This window comes from Cavia porcellus, unplaced genomic scaffold (genome assembly GCF_034190915.1).
Source record: "Cavia porcellus strain 051 isolate PalLab524CR breed Dunkin Hartley unplaced genomic scaffold, mCavPor4.1 scaffold_5, whole genome shotgun sequence".
In the NCBI taxonomy this organism is placed as follows: Eukaryota; Metazoa; Chordata; class Mammalia; order Rodentia; family Caviidae; genus Cavia; species Cavia porcellus.
The window spans coordinates 98204045-98225615 of NW_026947488.1; the positions used below are offsets into that span (position 1 = coordinate 98204045).

At 41.6% G+C, this 21571-nt stretch overlaps 1 long non-coding RNA gene across 1 annotated transcript in view; it reads left to right on the forward strand.

The window, feature by feature from the left end:
- The window catches only part of LOC134476158 (uncharacterized), a 38561-nt gene extending 18263 nt beyond the window's left edge, over nt 1-20298 (forward strand). Inside the window, exon 2 of the long non-coding RNA XR_010047697.1 lies at nt 19818-20298. This is a non-coding gene — a long non-coding RNA (uncharacterized LOC134476158). The remainder of the gene's footprint in view (nt 1-19817) is intronic.
- Nucleotides 20299-21571: the final 1273 nt, after the last annotated feature.

Sequence of the window (21571 nt, forward strand, 5' to 3'; positions counted from 1 at the left end):
TTGTGTAATGAATACATGTAAATGATAAAGAAGGTATGCTCTGTACAAAAATAAATAAAAAATTGTAATTTCTCATTGATTTAAAAAAATTCCTAAACTTTATGACAAATTGCAGTTGAATTTTACATATGCAATTTTTGCGCAAAGATAAAAAATGTCTACTGCTTTTGGGACTGTGCATGGGGCCTCACTGAGGACACGGTTGGCAGAGTTGGTATTGGGTATCTGACACTGGGCCTCTTTCACAGGCCAACGTCTGTCCCCATACACTTCCCACCTCCATGCTCATGACTGCCCCCACCCAGGTGGTCCCTGTGTGCGGATTGTCAGAAGAGGTGCTCATTCCTGGAGCTGCCTCCGTCCCTGAACTGTGTAGTGACCGGTGTGTAGGCGTGGACAGTAAGGGTTTTCCTTGGAGACAGCGATCATGGAAATGGATGGGAACCATGGAAACAGCTTTCACTCGACTCAGACTGAGTCTGAGTCCCACTTCACCTTTCACGGTCACCTGATTTCTACAGTACTTGTGATAACTCCAGCATTAGGGGACCCACGGGAAAATCAGGGTGGGAAGCAATCCCAACTGACTGCAGTCGAAACAGCTTCCTTTTGCAGATTTCATGAAAAAAATGAGACTGTTGAATAGATTGCTGGGTCCCGTCCCAGACTGTGTAAGTCATCGTAAGGTTCTGTACCTCTAGCTTTATAATTTTAAGCGGAACACGTTTTCATAAGTGTCCACGCAGTCTGTCCCCACGGTTCCCCAAGTGTGGGAGAAGTGACCCTTTCAGGTTTCCACCTAGTACAGGGTTTCCCAAAGCTTCTGTTCAAATTCGTGTCAGTCCATGATGAAGGTTTCAGTAACATGAAACAAAATGAAATGAAAATGATGAGGGCCGTGGGGACCCAAATGCACCCCGCAGAGTGGCCTACTGTCCTTTCTTAGAGGAGTATTCATCTTTAATCAGCCATAGCCGTTCTCGTCAATGTGGTGCCAACACATCTTTGTTTGAGATATTGGTAGAAACAGCGAGGAAAGTGTCAGGCTTGCTGCCTTCTGCTTCTCCTCCTCGTTCTGGTTCAGCCCTCCCAGCTCATCAGTCTGCTTGCGAGTTGCCTGGAGACAGCACCCAAGTGAATCTTATGGTGCTCACAGTCCTGGAGGCCGGAGGTCTGCCCTGCAGGCAGCCTCAGGGCTGGGTGCTGGGTGTGGGCTGCTTCCTGGGCTGCAGAAGGAGGACTTTTCTTTGCATCTCACAGGCCAGAGAGGCTGAGAAGCTCTCTGGGGTCCCTGTTATGAGGGCAGTAATCTCATCTCCACTCTTCAGGCCTCCTCACCCCCTAGATGTGTCCCCCACTGTACCTCCACTTGGTGTCACGATCTTTGTACGTGGATTTGAGGGGTACCCGTCTCCACGAGGTCCCTCCTAATGTTGTAAAATGACAATCAAGTTTCAGTGTGAGCTTTGGGGAAGACAAGCCTTATTCACATTACAGCACCCTTCTCTTTTCACTGCTTCTGCAGATGCTCTGAGGTCCCATGGGTCTCTAGCACCTTGCAAATCTCACAGTCAGAGGCATCAGTTTTACCAGTTTTTCTCCTCTAATTATAATTCATACCAGGCAGTGGGCTGGGTAGGCACAGGGGGATCTCCAAGGGTGGGGGAGGGGCTGACCCTGTAGACCGTGTGTGTATGTGTGTGTGTGTGTGTGTGTGTGTGTGTGTGTGTGTGTGTATGTGTGTGTGTGAGTTACCACATAGCTGCTGTGGTTGATCCTTCCCTATTTCAAAAATCAAATATGTTATGATACAGAGCTGTTACATCTTCTTTAATGCCACTCTCATCCTTTAAACCTTTTTTTATGAGTCTATATTTGCTGTGCATAATGATTACATTCATTGCTGGAAGTTAGTATGGGTATACAACACATCTTAATTCAACTGTCATTTTTATCCTAAAATTAAGTGAAAAAGAAAACGTCTAAAAATAAAAGGTCCTTTCTGTTAATACTGAACAGGGACCATTTCAGAAATTCATAAGAACTCACTTCCTGTATGCATTCCAATTCCTGGAAGTCTCCAGTTTGTTGTAAACCTCTCTGTCCAAGGCCCAAGGCTCAAGGCCCCAGTATCACTGGGTTGTGTCCTCTGCCTAACTGGAAGGGTAGGAGTGGGCGCAGTGTGTAAGCATCTTTTCAGGCAAGCAGAGGAAGAAATTTGCTGTGCTCATGGTGAAGAACAAGCTCCCTCAAAGAGCTTTGCAAGTTGCTCTCCACCGTAGCGGGGCCGAACTCCACCCCGTTCTTTGTAGGGGCCAGATGGGCTTGAGAATGAACTTGACATAAGACCTTGAGTATCAGGAGAAAAGTGTCAACATTTATTTTATGTAATGTTTCATGGTGTGGGTGCCTCATGCAGAAACGACCCAAAGACACAGTTAGAGTTGGGTTTCTTGCACTTGGACAAGGAGCACTGAGTTGTGAAAGCAGGATTGAGGTGAAGGGCAAGGTGGGGTGGCTAAGAGGGCCGAGAGGTGGCTGAGGAGATGAGCTTAGTGTAACAAGGGGGCGTGGTCTCCTGGCCTCAAGCTCCTGCTTGTGGTAATGGGAGTGCGATTCCTCTTCTGATATAGAGCACAGGTTTCTTCTCTCCTTCATAACCAATGTGAAGTTCAGAGTAAGTATCTTACTCGCCAGGCTTTCAGTCTTTCATTTAAAGAGCCAACTTGCTCGAATGGAGATTTAACTCACTCACAATGGAGTTTTAACTCATTCAGAACAGATGAGCAATTTGCTTAATTTCTGAGGAACGAAAAGAATGAATTGCTAAAACTTGAATGAATTGTTAGGTCATATATTGTGAGCAAACAAAGCAGAAAATACCCCAGAACATCTAATGAGGCCAGGGTGTCTAAGCAATGCTGTCCCCCAAAGAAGAAGAAGAGAGGTCACACTGCATGTTCTGGCCAGTGGTTTCCTTGTTATGTCTAAATTCTGGAATGATTTGTTCTAAGAAGGCCTGCTTTTGCATTCTGTGCCACTGGTTTATATATTTTATGATGGCATCTCATAAACAGCTTGCTATAAAAGTAGCGTTAGATGAGAGAAAGCTGTTTCCTGTACTTAGACACATCATGGGAATCAAAGCTGGAGACTCATGTGCAGAGGTAAACAAGGAAAGCACTCTTTACACCAGTGCTCCCCGACTCTGGGTCCTCCCAAGTCCCCCAGGGGCAGAGCAGTTGTTCACATTTCGTTGAGCTGAAACTTAAGTGCCTGAGCATTTTCTTCCCATCAAACTGTTTCAAGTCCATCAATACCATGAAGATATTTGTTTTAAAATTTTTAAAATAGTTCTGTTGAAACAATTTCTATTTTCCTGAACATTGACCAGGTAGATAAGAGAAGTTCTGTGTCCTTTTCACCTGAGCCCTTACATTTTAAGGTGTGAGAAGCATCTTCTTGTCCACCCCCACTCCTTTGTCCCCAGTCTGTTTCCGGACCGCTGTATGGTGTAAGGAGTGGGATTTGAAATCTTGTGAACTAAAGGCTGGGTCCCAACTGGCAGGGAGATGGTAGACTCTTCAGCAAGCAGGGCCTGATGGAAGGAAGCTAGGTTGCTGAGGGTTTGCAGAGGGGCTGCTGGGACACTGTCTCTGTCCTCCCTTGGCTACTGTCTGCTCCCTCTGTGTTGAGCAGATTTTCTCCTCTCTGCGCTCTGCCCCATGATGCTTTGCCTCATCAGGCCTAGAAGCAATGAAGCCAATTCGCAATAGATGGAAACCTCTGAAGACATGAGCTGGAACAATCCTTCCCTTCTGTAAGTTGCCTCATATCAGCCATGGAAAGTTGACCCACAGAGAGGAAGTTGCAGGAAAGATGCTCCATTTCCAAAAATGAGATGAGCTCACCGAAGAAACCTGTCAGCTGTGCTACAGCTCCAGCGACTCTATTCAGATCTGGCCAAGGGTCCCCAAGCGTCTCATTCTATCTTCTCTAGGCTTCTGTCCAAGGAGACAGAAGTCTTATATGTAAAGACACCTTTCATCTGAAGTGCACCCGCCCTGCATCTGCCTGTTACGTGACTCACAGTCTGGAGAGAGAGTCTCACTTCTGAAGGGCAATTGCCACCCCGGTCCACCTGCTGTGGACTGGTGCCTTGTCCTGCACTGTCCTCTCACTTCTGTCCCCTGCCCTGTCCCTTCACTTCTGAAGGGCAATTGCCACCCCGGTCCACCTGCTCTGGACTGATGCCCTGTCCCCTGCACTGTGCTGTGTCAGGAGCCACTGTCCTGAGCCACCACCACTGCTGTGTTGGTCTTTGACACCTGCTGAAACTGCCCTGTGCCCTGTGCCAGATCCCTCTAGCTCAAAGTGACCATTTTCCCTTTGTTATGGGTTAGGACTTTGGAGAAGTGTGGGAGACAGTTATCCTGATGCTGTGCCTGTAACTTTGTATGTCAGCCAACCTCTGTCCACTCACTTTCATATCCATGGGCAGCTTCTACTGCGTACATGCATGTGTGTGTGTGTATGAGTGTGTGTAGTAGTACTGAGAATGAACTGATCTTACACTTGATGGACAAACAGTCTACCACTGAGCTACATCCTTGGTTCTTTGTGTTTTTTGTTTTGAAACATGTACTCACCAGGTTGTCCAAGCTGGACTTGAAATTGTGATTTTCCTGCCTCTGCTCCAGATAGGAGAGTGTCTATCATGATTAACCTCCTCTTAACAACTGGCAGAATGCTTTTCTCTTGTTTCTATTTTTCCCATTATTTAGTTAGTGTGTTGTAAGAAAAAACTTTCTCTTTTACTTGATTTATTTACTTGTTAATTTATTTGTATTACAAGGACCTGTGGATTCCTGTTTTATTGTGAGTCATAATTGCTTAGTACTAGAGTTTATTTTGGTGCCCTATTTCTAGTTTAGCCAGTGGCAGCCTCTCATCTGATTCTTTGTAGCCCTGCATTTTTGTTGATAGAAAAGTTATTCTAGGCTCACTTTGAATTTTACTTCCCATACTCCTAGAAGGAGCCATGTTGCCAAGGGCCTCTGGTTTCTTGAATCAGGACGGGGCTTAGAGACCATGGCTGGATGCTTGGGGTACCCACTGCAGCTGGAGCCTCACTGCTTCTAGGTTTTCTTCATAGACTGAGCTAGGAGATACATGGACACACAGAAACACACATACACATTTGCTTCTGGTTCTCTGTCTGTATCTGTCTGTCTGTCTGTCTGTCGATTTATCTTGGTACAAAACCACGAGTTCACAGTTTACCTCTCATTCCAGTCCTGTATCCCAGTGTTCTTCCTAGCTTTCCCTGCTCTCATGTTTTAATGCCCCTTCTCTCTGTAAGAAGGGCACCCCCATCACCCCCAGTATTTACTCCTTTGCTCAGTGAAAACAATATCCCAACCACCACAATCAACTCCTGGCGCTGCTGCCTAAGTCTCCCTGCCCTGCTGGCCTTGTTCTCAGCCCACAAACCTGCAGACCTGAGCTTCTCCCCGGTGTCCGAAGCCCTGCTGTTCTGCACCTTCAGCCACCTCGCTGACTTCCCAGCCCTGGAAAGGGAAAGGACAAGAAGCTGCCTTTCAGCTTCCTGTGACATCATCAGCTGTACTTTTACGTATTACTGATTTGGCCAAATTACATTCAGTTTCCACTTTGCTATCTTTTCAGTTAAAGTCTTGCATAAAATAAACAAATGGTTGTATTTTGTACTATTGATTACACTTATGGTTAGACATTGGTAACGATACTTAGGAAAAGGGTTCCAATTGGCACCTTATTTGTTTATGAACTGCCTTAATTAAGAAGACCTAAAAGGGCGTATGATTAAGCTTTATGAAGCAGTTGATGAAAGCAAAGGAGAAGCAGGAGTAGACAAATATGGCGCCAAAGAACAGAACTAACAGACGTACATTTTATAGATTTATCTGGACCAAGCCAGGGAGGCATCTGTAAGTTTTCTCATCTTTTTGGTTTGTGTCTGGATCTTAATTCCACTTGTTAGTGCAAGATCAGGCCCTGCAAGACACTCAGATTCCCTGTTCCAGGTTCCTCATGTGTGAAGGCATAAAAATAATAATTATCTCATGGATTTGCTGTGAGAATTAACTAATCTGTGCAAAGCTCTTAGTGTTTAGTACACATTAAGTTCTCACTATGATCTAGCTATTAGTCTTAGTTGAGGAAAGGTTACTTTTTCCAGGTTAACCAAGGATAGAACAATCCAGAGGGCTGGACATTTGACATCCTCTGGGACTTTCTCAGTGTTGTTTCTTAGACCATCAGCAGGTGCCACTCAGTCACTCCCAGACCAAGACTTCCATCCAGACATTGACAGATTAGCAACTGTGTGTAACTGGTGAGAGATGCTTCATTCAGTTATCGAGTAAGAGGGAACAAAATAGAATAAAAAATTCCCAAGGAATTCCAGGACCTGGAAAGTTTCCTTGTCTGTGTCAGCAGAGATAGTGGAAAGCCAGTTTCCTTGGAAGAGAAGCTAAGGATTTGCACAAAGCTGGACAAAAACTTGTTGGAGACCTCAGTATCCAACTTCCTAACGGGACAGATCCCTAACCCAGAGCCTGAACAATATTGCATCTGTGGTTTACCTTACAAGGGGAAGCAGCGGTGGCTCAGGATCTGAGAGGAGCCCATGAAGGAAGAACAGCTTGCATTTTGTGCAAATGCTCCTGAGTATCTAGATGAGGTGACCTGTTGGGTAGCTGCTCCTAGTCTATTAGAGGATAGAGAATTTTGCTTTACTACATTTTTATGAGGCTATTTCTTGTCATTAAAACACATAATTCAATTTATTGTTTTTTAGTACCAGGAGTGGAACTCACAATCTTATGCTTCTCGGGAATGCGCTGTGCCGCTGAGCTACATCCCTGGCCACGTAATTCAATTTCAAGCTTTAAAATGATTCTTCATAAGGATTCTTTTCTGTTACCTTTTGTGTGCTTGTGTGCAACTCTCCTTTATAGATTTTCCAATGTCAGTGCAGATCTTTATTCTTTCAGAAATGTGGCTTTACACCATTCTAGTGAAGCCCTTTTAGTAGGTTTATCTTCCAATATGATTGTTAGAAGACTCTGAAAGGCAGTCCTGCTGCAAACAGTATCAGCATTTCTAAATAGTGAATCTGTCCTTTTCTGATTTGCAGCTTGGGCACATTAGTGACACTAATTATCACACATCTTCAAACTTTGAAGATTACTATGCTCTAGCTTTCTGCATGCTCAAATACAGCTGTCATCAGTGCAGACAAAATACAGACATAATTATGCTCCCGGCAAACTGGATACAGTTTGGGAGGCAAAGTTATCTCATGACCGAGAGCTTTGGCAGTGAAGACCCAGTCTTCCCAAATGTCACCAGCTTTCCTTGCAGGAGGTGACCCTTGTCTCATGTCGTGGGGAAAACTCATGGATAGGAGAGTCCAAAAATTAGTTTAGTTTAACCACACATATCCCTGAGATACTGATTTAATTTTAGGTAGAACTAACTCACCGTGGGGGTATATCCTTTGATCTAGTACGCTGTATCTGCTGTAGTTTGCCCTGTCCATGAATGGGGTACCTCTGTCCACTCTCTATCAACCTCCTGCTGGCATTGCCCTATGAGAGAGCAGACGACAGAGCACAGAGGACGGAGGACAGAGGAGGGCTGTGGTGCCCAGGGGCAGCAACAGGAGATGGAAGTGCAGGAAGCCCATGCAGCCAGTGAGCTGGAAACTGCTCCTGTGGTCTGATTCCATCCAGCCGAATAGGATCTATCTGTGGAATTACCTATTTTATAATAAAAGAGAAACAATAGCAATCATAGCAGAAGCAACAACAATCAGTAGTGGTCAATATGCTTACTTTTTGTTTACAAAGTGGTTTTACACAATCATGTTTGATTCTTACAGTCCTCCTGTGAAGAAAGCAAAAAGGCATTGTTATTCGCCTTCTGCAAATAAGAGGACTGAGGTTCCAGGAAGTTAATAGCTTTCCAACATAACCAGAGTCAACCATCATCCTCCTCCTCCTCCAAACATTAATATGAGACTTCCTATGTTCCAAGCACAATACTCAGTGCTTTATATGTCCAGTTCTTTTCAGACAGAAAATTACAAAACCCAAAAACAAAAGTGGCCAAAACCCAGGGCCATTTCCACTAGACCGAATTGCCTTCTTCAACAATACATCTCAAGCATTCGAAAGCAACCCAGTTATTTGTTGTGAGGGGATCCAATATGAAATTTACATTCCCTGAAAATAACATCTCATATAATCACTACCTTATAATTAAACCTATTTTGCAGAAGACTTATGAGGAAAAATTCATTTAAATCAATTATTTATCCAAATTCTTTCATTCATTTCTCTAGTAAATTGAAGAATTTTATGATTTCACAAAGAGTTGGTAGAAAAAATTGCCAATAGCTGATGGCACGTGAAGTTGCCCCTGTCCTTTAGCATAAAACAGTAATTTAGGTGCTCAGTGTGAAATAGCTCAGTTATCCAAAGATATTTAAAACAGTTCTGCAACTTGCTATGTTAAGGATTGTTCTGTCTTCAGGCAGTGAGTTATTTACATATGCAATGGAACTGATTTTACAGTTTCACAAACTTTATGTTATTTCTTTGGATCTTGGCATGTTAAAAAATTTATAACACATGTAATCAATCGCTTGATATCCTTTGTGGGATTTCTTTCAGGTTACTCTCTGGATAGAAAAGTTTGTGGCTATTCAAGTCTTTTATATAAAATGGTATGATATTCTCATATAACCTACACATGCCCTCCTGTATACCTTAAATGTCTTTCGGTTACTTATAACACCTAACACAGTGTAAATGCTCGGCAAATAGTTGTACTGTATTTCTTAGGGAATAATGACATTTATGATTACAAATTAAAACATTTTCACATACTTTAATCTGTGATTGGTTGCAGAACCCATGGATAGGGAGAAAGATAAACTGTAGATTGCTAAGTAACAGCTGTAGATGTTTAATTTAGCCCCAGAGCATTTTGTTCACTTACCTCAGAGTCTCCACATCTGCAGCAAACATTCACCCTGCTCCTAATCAGGGACCAGATGCAGACATTGCTAATTGCCTGAAACATCTGTTTCCTTTAAAGCAGCATTCCAGGAACACTGTAGCTTGCAGTCAGCCATTGCTAATCTATCACAGTTTGCACCCTAAACCAAGGAAGCTTAAACGGTTGTAGCAAAGTCAATGTCCTTGATGAGATGTGGTATTACAGTTTTGCAAGATGTTACTGTTGGAGGAAATTGGATATGGGGTACACAGAATGTTCAAATGTGTGTGAATCTGTATCTCAAAGAGTTTACATTGTAACCCCAATGCACTTATACACTTAAACAAATGCCTTAAGAATATCATTATTGTGTATGATACTCTGTTTTATTCTTTAGAATTGTGACCCAGAGAGTGTGTTCCCTTTCCTATGATCTCTTCCACTAATGTTTTGGAGGAAACTTCCTCCTCTGTGCCACCCAATGGATTTTTCTTCTTACTTTGTTCAGATCTTCCATGTCAAAATTAAGGAGATGCTGTCTTGGTTAACTTTGGTTATTTAAATTTATAGTAACATATGTAAAACCTTGTCGTATGATTCTTCCTGTGGACTGAAGGGTTTCAATCCCTTTGTCTTCCCCACTTCCTGACCACATCCCCATGAGAAAGAATATAGACCCTACAAGATGGAACCCTGTCATTTTCTGAACTGATGAGCAGTTTGTTGTTTGAGGAGAGTCCAAGGCCATGTCTATAACAGGCAAATGAAGGCAACTTACCACTGATTTACACTGGGTTTAAAACCTCTTCTGTGTGGGTGTGTTGGGTGGTAGTAGTGGTGAAGTCTGTATATCATTTACTCTGGCAGTCCTCCATGGGAGGACTCAGTACCCTGGCATCTGAACTCATTTCCTGGTGGAGCAATGATGGACCCATTGAGAGCACCTCCATCACTCATGAATAATCTTCCATGGGTAAAGACATATTGGGGTGCTTGTTTCCTGGACCACCATGGGATTAGTTTTGGGGCCCAGAAATGCCACAGGTCTGCCATTGGTCATGGCAGCTTCTGATAATCTTTGGCACTGATTTAGCCTTCTAAATGTCAGGAACTGGGTTAATTATGTGCACTGACTTATTGAATCCTTGTAGTGACCATAGTACACATCATGGTATTTCATATCAGGAAGGTTGGCAGGCAGCTTTTGTTTGGTGGGTTCTTAGATAGCCAGAGGAAGGTTGAATTCTAAAATCGGTGACACATGAGGTAGTGGAGATGAGGAATACACATACATGCATGCCTCCACATAGGCACCAACAGAATAGTTTTGGAGCATTGAAGTGCGCAAATCAAGTGCTGCCTTCTTTACTAGCCTTCATCATCAGTTTCAGGCAACATTATGACCAGCTTAAATTCTAGAAATTTCTTTTTTTTTACTTAAAGAAAAGGAAACAAAAAATACATGGAGATAAAAAAGGGTAGAAATAATACAAAATTACAGAAAAACAAATGGTAAGAAATCGCTGGTTGATAAGTTACATATTGTCATCTTAGAAATAGCTGTTCAGGTTACAAAATTAAAGTATTTAGAATGACATTCAAAAAGTGACACTACAAACAGTTCTGCTCAATGATCGAACAAAAACTCAATAATATGGTTATCAGTCCTGCACATTTGTTTTACATCTCAAAGAGGGTAAGATTAAACATATCAAAAAAGAACAAAACAGTTAAAAAAAACAATTTAAAGAAATACAGATTTCAAAGCAAGTCCACTGGAGATCTTCACTGTCTATCTAACTGTCTCTAGTGTCTTACAAATAGTTGTCCCCATCTTCACCCACTTTATATACTTATTGCATATTATAGAACTAATATTATTATAGAGCTAATCAAATCATTACAGGATGATGAAGGCTTTTTAGGTCTTCAAGATCCAACATTGGGGAAGACAATAATAACTACCATTGCATCTCTCCTTCTCTTCATGGTAGCCGTCCCCATCTCTACATATGCTGAAATTGAACTCAAGAGACCAGACCAATGTCATTCTAATCAGCGAACAATAGTATTGCTAGAATTTATATCATAATGCTATAAAATTAGCATTGGGTTTCTTAGCGTCTCTTCTTCAGAGTATCTGTTCATTACATCTTGCATTATATAATCTGTTCCCGTAAATAATTAAAAAAAAAAAACAACTCATGTGTGAATTGCTACATATATATCCATCCTCTCTGTATTATAGGGAAAACCAAGTCGTAACAAGACAGCAAAACAAATTCCTAGAAAAACATGCAATGGATAAGACATATAAGACCACAATATAGGTGATCTTCTGTAGTTACTATGTTTTCTCTTATTTTCAATAGATTTGTCCACAACACCAGCTTAATATAGTTAAGCCTAGTATTACCTATTTTTATAAAAACACAACTTTGAAAGCATTGTAGGATTTGAGAGCTGTTAATATTTAATACCAATATGGATATCATTTACATCTTGTCACCTCTACTTTTAGGGTTGATACTAACAAGCATACCAAATTCAAATAAAATCAGCCAAGGCCAACCCATGGTCTTATGATTCAGATTCAATTAAGATCAGTCATAGTAAGACAATGTAAGTAATACAGGATTTCAGTTTAAGTTAATAGGAAAGTAAGGGTAGTTACCATGGTATAACCTGCTATTTTTGGGTCAGATGTCTGTGCCCTCAAATCTGACATGAGTGGACAGACCAGAACAAATTAAATTCAAACTAAATATGGCGATAAGACTACTGTGTCTTTTAAATCCTGATACACTATTAATAATGACCCCTGCCTTTTTTTATAGTGTTTCAGAGCTGTCTATACTAAAGACTATAGCTTACCGTCTCTGCCTCATGTCTGCTACTCCACTTTTCTGCTATAATTTGTCCCCCTTATTCCTGCATTCCACTGTCTGCCCTGTTCATTGAGGCCTCTCTGCCACTGTTGCTGGAATCCTGGTATCCCTTCCTCTCTTTCTCTGGAATGTCCTTCAGCACTCTCTGTAGGGTTGGATTGGTGGCCACAAACTCCCACAGTTCCTCCTTGTCTTGGAAGCATCTTATTTCTCCATTAATTTTGAGAGAGAGTTTTGATGGGTATATGAGCCTTGGTTGCATATTATTTTTTTTCAGGACTTGGAATATTTCTCCCCATTCCCTTCTTGACTTAAGAGTTTGTGTTGATAAGTCTGTTGTTATTTTGATAATTTTCCCAATGTAGGTAATCTGCTTCTTTTCTCTGGCTGCTTTTAATATTCTGTTCTTTTGGTGGATTTCTGGAATCTTGATTATTATATGTCTAGGCGTAGATCTGTTTTGGTTGTAGGTAGCTGGTGTTCTGTATGCCTCTTTTATCTGGATATCATTTCTTTTTGCTATACATGGGAAATTTTGCTCTAATATATCTGTGAATATTCTTTGTATTTCACTTTTGGTTGCTCCTGCTTCCTCACTCACATTCTTTATTCTTAAGTTATGTATCTTTTTGTCATCTTCTAGCCTTTAAATTGTTTCTTTCTGGTTCCTTGTTATTTTTAAGAGGCTTTTTCTTTCAAGATCATATGCCATAAATCTTTCTTCAAGTTTCAGAAGGCTGTCTTTAGTTTTTGTCAGGATATTTTGCCAGTATTCAATGGAGTTTTTAGTTTCCTGGTAATCTCTTTGGATCTGTTTCATGTATTCTAAGTTATGTTTAAATTCTTCTTCAGAAGTTTCTCTTTCTTTTCTGATTTCCTCAGTTCTTCCATCTGTGTTCTCTTGGGCAGGGCTTGTCATTTCTTTAATTAATCTCTTTATATCTTGCCTTACTTGGATCAGGAATACAGCTTTAAATTCATCTATGAGGTCATGGAGATATTTTTTAATTTCGGCTGATGCTGTGTCCAGTATTGGATGGTTATTGTGCTTGTTCTCTTCAGTGTTTACTTCTCCTGGGCTTATTTTCTCATGTTGGGCAGCTGGAGATTTTTTTTTATTTTTATCTCTTGTCATGTTTCTGGATTCTTTCAGACTGGAGTGTTCTGGGGGTCTTTGGCCCTCTCCGTATTGCTTAGGGCCTTTCAGAAGCGTGCTGACTTGAGTTTTTGCTGTCTATGCCAATTTGCTGTTATCTGGGGTAGGCTGGGATGCAGGGGTGGTACAGGCTAGCCTCCAGCCTCTGTGCCAGTCAATCCATAAATTAGGCTGTACTTTCTGGATGTCACAGAATTGTGACTATTTTGTATCTGCTTATTGGGCCCCAAGCAGAGGCTTGGTTCAGCCTCAGCAGATCCTGCCAGTTCTTTCTGTGCCAGAAGCAGCTGACTAATGTCACTGAGGCACAGGGTTCTGCCCAAATCCCAGCTGTTCTCTTCCAGACCTCTCTGTGACAGAAGCACCAGGACAGTGGGTCTGCCCAATTCCAAGATGTCTTCCACTAGTTCTCTGTATGATGCTGAAGCCAACACAGCATCAGGCTCTGCCCAATTTCAAGATGTCCTCCACCAGACCTCTCTCAGTGATGTCACCGAGCCGCAGGTTCTGCCCAACTCTAAGATGTCTTGCACCAGACTCTCTGTTATTGATGTCCCCGTGGTGGTGGGCTCTGCCCAGTTCCAACATGTTCTCTGGCCAATCCCAGCAGCCGAGGGACCCAGTCCCCAGTACTCACCAGGGCTCAGTGCAGGTCCTCCTCTTGAGTCTACTGCTCACCATGCTGCTTGCCCTCACTGCGCTCCTGGCACAGCGTGAAATGGTCAGAAAACTGCACAGCGTTAGGCTTTGGAGCTCCAGAGCCTTTCACAATCTCCTCTGGTGCAGTGGGACAGTCCTGGCTGCTTCTTGGGGTCCCAGGTCTCAATTTCCAGCAGTCACCAAAAGCCAACACAGCTTTTCCTGTTGGGTCTACAGGTCAGTTTGCTGCATTAAAGGCGTGGGATTTGCAGCCTCTTGTTATTAGCCTTTGCAGTCTCAGCACGACTTTAAATCATCCAGCTGCGCTGTCTTGGTTAATAACAATCATTATCCATTTGTCTGGGCCTCTCCATGTTGTCATATTCTAGCATCTAATATGATTTCTCTGGAGAGACTCCGCCCGATCCCCTAGCAAGCCGCCGTGTTAGGATCTCCCCAATTCTAGAAATTTCTATGCGTGACTTTTCTCATTTCTGAAAGATGACGGAAACTGGGTCTCAGACGTGAGCCCATGTTGTCATCACAGACAGACTCAGCTTCCAAGTGGAAGGCTTTTCAGTTCTTCTTGCTGGGATGTGGTTCTCAAAATTAGTGCACATAAGATTATACAGGAAGCCATGCAGGATGGAAAAGAAATGAGAAGTCAACTTGTTCTTCCCGTGGGCACAGACTAGAAAACCAGAAGAGGACACCTCCCCCACAGCAATGGCTGATTCGGAGGAACACAGACTGAGATGATAGCAATGGAAGTACAAGAACAATGCTTGTCATGTTTGATTGACTTTGCAGGCCAAAAGCTGGTAGTCTCAGCATCTGTTAAGAGGATAACAATATACAATCTAGCAATTATGGGGGGATCTCCTTCTGTCTTGTTTTTGAAATCCAATATTGTTCTTACTGTTTTGTTTTGTTCCATTTTATTAGTGTTTTATTTTCTTCAAAAAAAAAAAAAAAAAAAAAAGAACATCTAGGGAGCAGCTTAAAATGTAGAAAATGTAGGTTCCTATGTTCCACCAAGGTAAATTCTGATTTAAAAGGGAAGTGACTGTTCTCTGAAATCTACATTTTAAATACACTTAGATTTAACACTTGAATTAGGTGATTCAAATAAAATTATTTAGTAGCTCCCTTCTAAAAGTACTAATTCCAGGTATTATATGATATGGAGAAATAACCCACAATTTGGGGCTGTTCCCTTCCTCCCTATTAACCACCATATTTAGGATGGATGTAAAAATGACCTCAAATATACTTATTCTTTTTTTTTTTTTGTCTTTTTCATTTTTATCAGTACCAGGGATCGAACTCATGACCGCCTGCTTGCAAGGCAGGTGCTTATGCCACTGAGCTAAATCCCCAGCCCCTCGAATATACTTATTCTAAAGTCAACAGCGATCACATTTCTAATAACTCTGAGTGAGGAGATGCGCAGTGCTGCAGAGCTCTGAGCACCCTCAGCCAAATCTACATCAGAGAGCCCAGCCTGCTGGCTGGAGGTGGTGCTAGGCATGAGGGCCACCAGCCTTCCTTCCTTCCTGTGGCAGAGATTCTCAGTGTTATCCTGTACCTGGGTGCTGCTCTGCTTTCCCCAGCTGCTTTGGAGCTCGTTCAGACCCTGTGATGTGACCGAATTTGTATGTGAACTACTTGTACTTGTGCATTGGATCCTTAAAACATCCAGCACCATGTTTTGGGGGTGACATCTTCTCTCCTGACCTTGCAGACAGCTGATGTCAGGGTGACCGTGAAGCTACAAGGGAGTGAAACAAGACAGCCTGGGTCACTGAGTTATGGCCCAGGGAACAGTGAACTGGCTTGCATTGGGTTGTGACACAAGCAAAAACAAACCTGTATTGTAATAAGCCACTGACATGCCAGGCTTGTTTATTTTGGCTACAGAGTTACTCTTGTCTTGATAAGTGGATGTTATGTGATTAACAACTAATAAATCCTCGTGATAGAAACTCTTCCTGTGCGGTACCTACAAGAACAAGCTAACTGTAACTGAATCCCTTGTTGAGCCCATGTGTAGCAAGACTAAGCCTGAATAATCCTGCCATTGCCCCTTCAAACTAACAGCTCTCATAGACGCATCCTGACCCAATAAACGACTTGCTGAAAAGTACAAAAAGTCAGTCTCAAAGAGTAACTACACTTTTTTAAATCATGAGAGCATTCTGTGCCTGTTGCCTCAAACAGAATCTTAAAACCGATACTTCCCTTTCCTCTTCACTTATAGATTATGAACCCCTCAAATGTCAGAAAGAGAAATGGCATCCATGGATTCCAAGATTCTTACACTCCCAAATGGTAGTGTAAGCTAAAAAGATGAAAAATAATAAAAACCTACAAATCTACTGCAAATTTCTTAAGAAGGCAGTCTTTAAACTTGAATATTATTTCTAATGCACATACAAAGTTAATTCTTATCAAAGTGACCATGTTCCATAAAGATGCTTGATCGGGCAGGTGTTGCAGTGTGAGATCGGGAATCCCTACAGCCCCATGAGGCCACCTGGTGCCTATACCAGAGTGGTGACCGCTGCCTTGGTTCAGATATGTGAGTGTCTTTCCTGCAGAGAAAACTCACACAATAATCTTCCAGAAAGTAGCCCCATGTTTGCTGATAAAATTCAATCTTAGGCCACTGGTTTTACCACAAATCAGAATGCCCAGTTAAGCGAAAGTGATTTCTAATTGCTTGTACATTGAGATAAAAGACAATATTTCACAGGTCATGACTTATACTTTAGTAATAGTTGTTTGTCTGAGATAAATATAAAATACTAAATTGCACAACCATGTCTTTTTACATCCTTGATGGTTTGGCCTCCCTAGTTACCTGCTTTGTGGAATTCACCTCTAACATGCCTTGCTGTGACAGTGTGTTTCATCTGCATCCTAATGTGATTTATATAGTGGTACAACTCAGTCCTCTGTCTCTCCTCTTGTTTATCAAGCAGGCATCAATGCATGACAACACTCAACATTTGCATTATAAGCCAGTATGCAGAAAATGTACTGGCATAAGCAAACAGCTCCAAAGATGGCTTTTCAGATTTGGCTTGTTGAAGCACATAACACCATGTTTCATGGCCGAACTTACTCTACTGTTCTTCAGAACTATGCCTCTTCATAAATGACTTTTAAAAATATGTTCCCCAGCAAGAGCATTGTTGCCAGTGTTATTCCCTTTTTTCTCTTCACAACACTAGATGGTTCTTTTTGTTCCCATTCTAGGAGCGTGTTTAATACATCAATTTGAGAGAATGAGATCGATGAGGGATGAAAGTGTTTCACAATGTGGTCGTGACATGTGCTACAATAATTATCATTTTGAGCTGAGCTTTTCTCTCGTGGGTAATGCTGTTAACTTGATAAGACTTGACAAACTGGTATTTGTTCTGCAATTATTTGCTCTCAACACTTTATCTTATGACTGAAGTATTTCAATAAAACTTTGACCTTTCAGTTTGTATAATTCTATTAGAGATATTGATAATCATGATCAAAAAATAAGTAGCTTTCACTCTGTGGATTATTTAAAAAAATCAACAACAGTTTTGGGAGACTATTCTTAAGGGTTAAGATGTGGCTTCTGTGCTTCCAGCAAACTGAGGATTCTCTCAAGTACCTTTGTTCATAAAAGCTAATGAGTTTCTGAATGCAAAAAAATGCAAGACTCTTGAATGTCAACAAAATCACAAAAATATTTTAATGGCTCACCTGGAAAAGTGCAAATTCTCAGCTGGAGAACAACTTAATAGCAGTGACTTCAGTGTCAACAGAAAGAGCATTAGCTGTTGCCTGGACAGCATTTTTCATGCTTTGCCTTAACTTTGAATGAAAATTGTCTGCAATTTCACGCAAATATCTGCCAACATTTATACCCTTATAATCGTCATCAGAAGTCTATTTCCCCCACAATTCTAACTCAACAAAAGGCTCTGGACAATTGGCTTTTATTTCTCCACTCCTACCCGGAAGAGATTTATTCACATAGCCCTCTACACAGCTTTTTCTTAAGAAAAACTTTGCATGAGAAAATGGACCATAGTTACTTACATTTTAGCTAAGTCATGAAAAGCTAAGGGCTGCACATCCTCCAAAGCTCTGTGACAGTAAAAAGAATTCTTATTTTTAAATTCTTGCTAAGGAACATTTCATCACTCGACAATTTGGTTGTATTTGGAATCAGGAAATATTTCCGGTAGTACCACATTCAAATTGTCATTTGAGCTAAAAAGAGTGACTTATCCATGTGGACCTTTGCTATGACCTGAGAATCCCTGAGCCTCCTTACACCTCATGCCCAGGGCACCAGCCTCAAGGAACAGGAGGAGATCAGGTCATAAGCACTCTGACCTTAACGAGATCAGAACTCCTTTAAAAGAAGCCAAAGGACCCTAACCCCTCACAGAGGGAAGATGCCATCATGCCGCTCACAAAATTTACACCTATGTTTAGGTACTTTAGGAGGCAAATATACACAACAAAGTAAAGAGCACCCCCTGCTAGAATTGAGAGGGTTGACTGTGATAATCTCATGTGTGGATAGCTGTGTCCCTGTGATGGATTAACTAATGGTCAGCTTGTAGCCCCCAGCTGTAATGAGTCAGCATAGTGTGGGGTGTGGAAGGCCCCCCTGAGGGTTGTTGCCAATAGCATAATATCAGAAACTAAAACCCTTATTACTCGTACCACTCTGCTTGGATGGAACTTGTTCTGTCCCAGTTTGTACACAAGCACTGGATCTGAGGGTGCAGACAGCTGTCCCAAAGATATCAGGACATAGCACAGTGGTCATCTTTAATTTCCTATTAACTCAATCAGGATCCCTGTATGACTTATACTGTTGTATCATGAGTGATCTTAGTTAAATCTGACTTGATTGATTGCTGCTTATTATTGACAGATTTTATTCAAAACTGTTAGGTTGCTGGAATCAAGTTGAAGAGTATAGACAACTATACTGAAAATGACAATGATTCACTACAATATCGATTCTGATTTGGTTACTACCTGTTTTTGTAGCTCTACACTATCTACAAAGTTGTATTTCTATTAATTCTGTTATGTACTGATATATTCAATTATACTTTATCTGATGATATAGCCAGTTCCATTGATGATAACAAGAGACAGCACAGTGACCATAGAAGAACTCCTTATACAGGAGTTTTATATGTCTTTTTAGTTTTATGTGTGTATAGGAGTATGTTTGTTCTGTCCTGCTTTGTTCTGGTTCTCTCTCTAATATAGAAAGGATAGAAATAACATGTTAAGATTCATGCTTGCATAAAACATAAACAGTTTATGGGAAGTGATCTGATGACACATGATGAAATGAACAAATACTTTGAAGGAAAAAAAGGGGCACTGCAGTACTGAGTGCTGATTCCAGAGTGTCATGATGTGAAATCCAGCAATATTATTAATCTTTGTTCAGAAGGATTTTAATCTATTAAGTTTTGTTAGGTCTCACACAAATGAAGACACAGATAAATGCATACATGTCTAAGTGTATAGGATTTATAGCCATATTACTTAGTTTTTGTTGGATAGTTGAACAGAACTGTTTACAGTCTCCCTGATTGAATTCCCATTTATATGTTCCACTTTTGTATATTAAGCAATTATTTATGGGAGGACAATATGTATACATCAACTAGTGATTTATTACTGTTTATTTCTTTTCTTTAAAAGTATGTACTATTTCTGCTCGTTTTCTGTTTTGTTTTGTCTTTCTTTAAATAAAATTTAAAAAAAGAGAGAACTGGAGGAGATGATGGTGTTGATTCTTTTTTTTTCTTTCAAGACAAAAAACCCCAATAAAAATAATGGTACTAAATTTCAAAACAGGATTGTAAGAGAGTAACAATGGTTAGTACATTGCGTATTGTTATCTTCAAAGTGGTTGTTCATATTACAAGATATAGGCATGAAAAACGGATCAAACAGTACAGGCACAAACTATACTTTTCAATGAACTACTAGCAATTAACAGTATAACTATCTTAACTATTTTACAGATATATTTTTCCCTTTCCCTTTCTTTTTTCCAGGGCCTCGTGCATGCAAAGTGAATGCTCTACCCCTGAGCCACATCCCCAGCCTGCTGATTCTCCTGGAGAAGCTTGTTGAGCTGGTTTTCCTGAGAAGAACTTGGCTGTTTCCATCATCAGAAGAGCTCAGGATCTTGCTGTCTCTGAGGATGGCTGTGGTTCTTTTTGAGGGAGCGCTGGTCTTTACTTTGAGCATCGCTTGCTGGTTCCAGCGCCCATCCCTCATTCAGCCTGCTGGCACAGATCCTTCATCCCGCTGGCACAAACTTTCTGGCTTCTGCACTGACCTTTGGGCCAGTGCAGATCCTGGCTACAGATTTGCACAAGACATTGCTATGACTGTAGGTTTTCAGCTGGACTCACGATGACATTGCTGTGGGATTCAGCCCTCAGCTGAATTCTTTGGGTCTGAGTGTGTGGACAAATTTCTCGCACTCTTTTGCATTTGATTCTTGGGGTGAATATAAAATAATCCTATAAATTATGTGTCCTGTATTAATTCTTTTCTTATAAATCCTGATCCCAAGAGTCCCCCATGAGTTGAGCTCATAGCTAATTACGAAGAAGTGCTGAACTGTTGACAGTCACAAACTTGTAAACTTGGTATCTCTTGTATAAAGGTGAACCTCCCTTTTGCCTATGCAGTAGACTTGTAAGACACACTAATGTCCTGGTTCATGAACACCTCTCTGCAAACAGTTGATTTCTTTTTCATGCTCCATGTGGGTGGCAAACATGACCACAGATGTCTTCCCCACACAAACAGCCATCTTCCCCCAATCATGAAACAAATTAAGTTCATAAACTGAATTGTTATTAATGTTTTGGGAATCCTGGGGTTCAGGAGTTGGTAGGTTTGGAAGGCTGATGGCATTGGTGGGCTTTCAGATGTGTGTACTGGTCACTGGACTGAGTCACTTTCTGATTGGTCATTGTCTTAGGCTATCGTGATTGACTTTTAGAAGCTTCACATTTGCTAACTTTCTTCAGAAACAGCTACTCAGCTGAGGCTGTCATTGGTGCACTGATTCTCAGAGCTTGTGCACTGATTCTGTATCAATGACTGATGGTAGTGGTTCCTTTGAGACAGACCGGAAGCCCCTGACTCTCCTCCTTTCACTCTTACCATGGTCAGGGTAGACTATGCTTTGGCGATGGGATGTCGCACCCTTTCCCTTTGCTTTCCTTCTTTCCTTTCACTGTGTCTCTTGCCTGAGCATGGGACAACTTGCCTTCATGTTCTCCAGGTTACTTAGTGGTTGCTGTCGTGGCCCCTCTGGTGGAAGGTGTGGCCATCTGTGAGCTGCAGTGCTCCTACCCTGCTCCGCAGCACCAAATGCTGAAGAAATGGCAAAGTAACTTCCTGTCATGTGGCCAACATCACAGAGGGGTCCAGACTCATTATCCCCCAATTTCCCCAACCCCAATATGCTGCGATAAACACAATCAAGCTTCCTGAAGATTCCCCAGGGCTAGTCCTGTGTTTTATCACTGAGATAGGACAGCTGTCAATCAAAAAGTTCTCCCCAAACTTTCCTTCATCCAGGGCTAAACTGCTCTGTCTGTCCTAGATACTCCAGAACCATTTGCACCAATCATAGGCCTGCATTTGAACAAATCAGCAGGCCTGAATTTGAACCCAATTTGCACTTGGACCAATCAGAGGCTTGCAGCTAGTGTATACGCAGTTCTTTCCTCTGGCTCCAGTTAGTGGAGGAGGCTTTCCTCTGGTGCCATCTAGGTCCTCTTCAAAT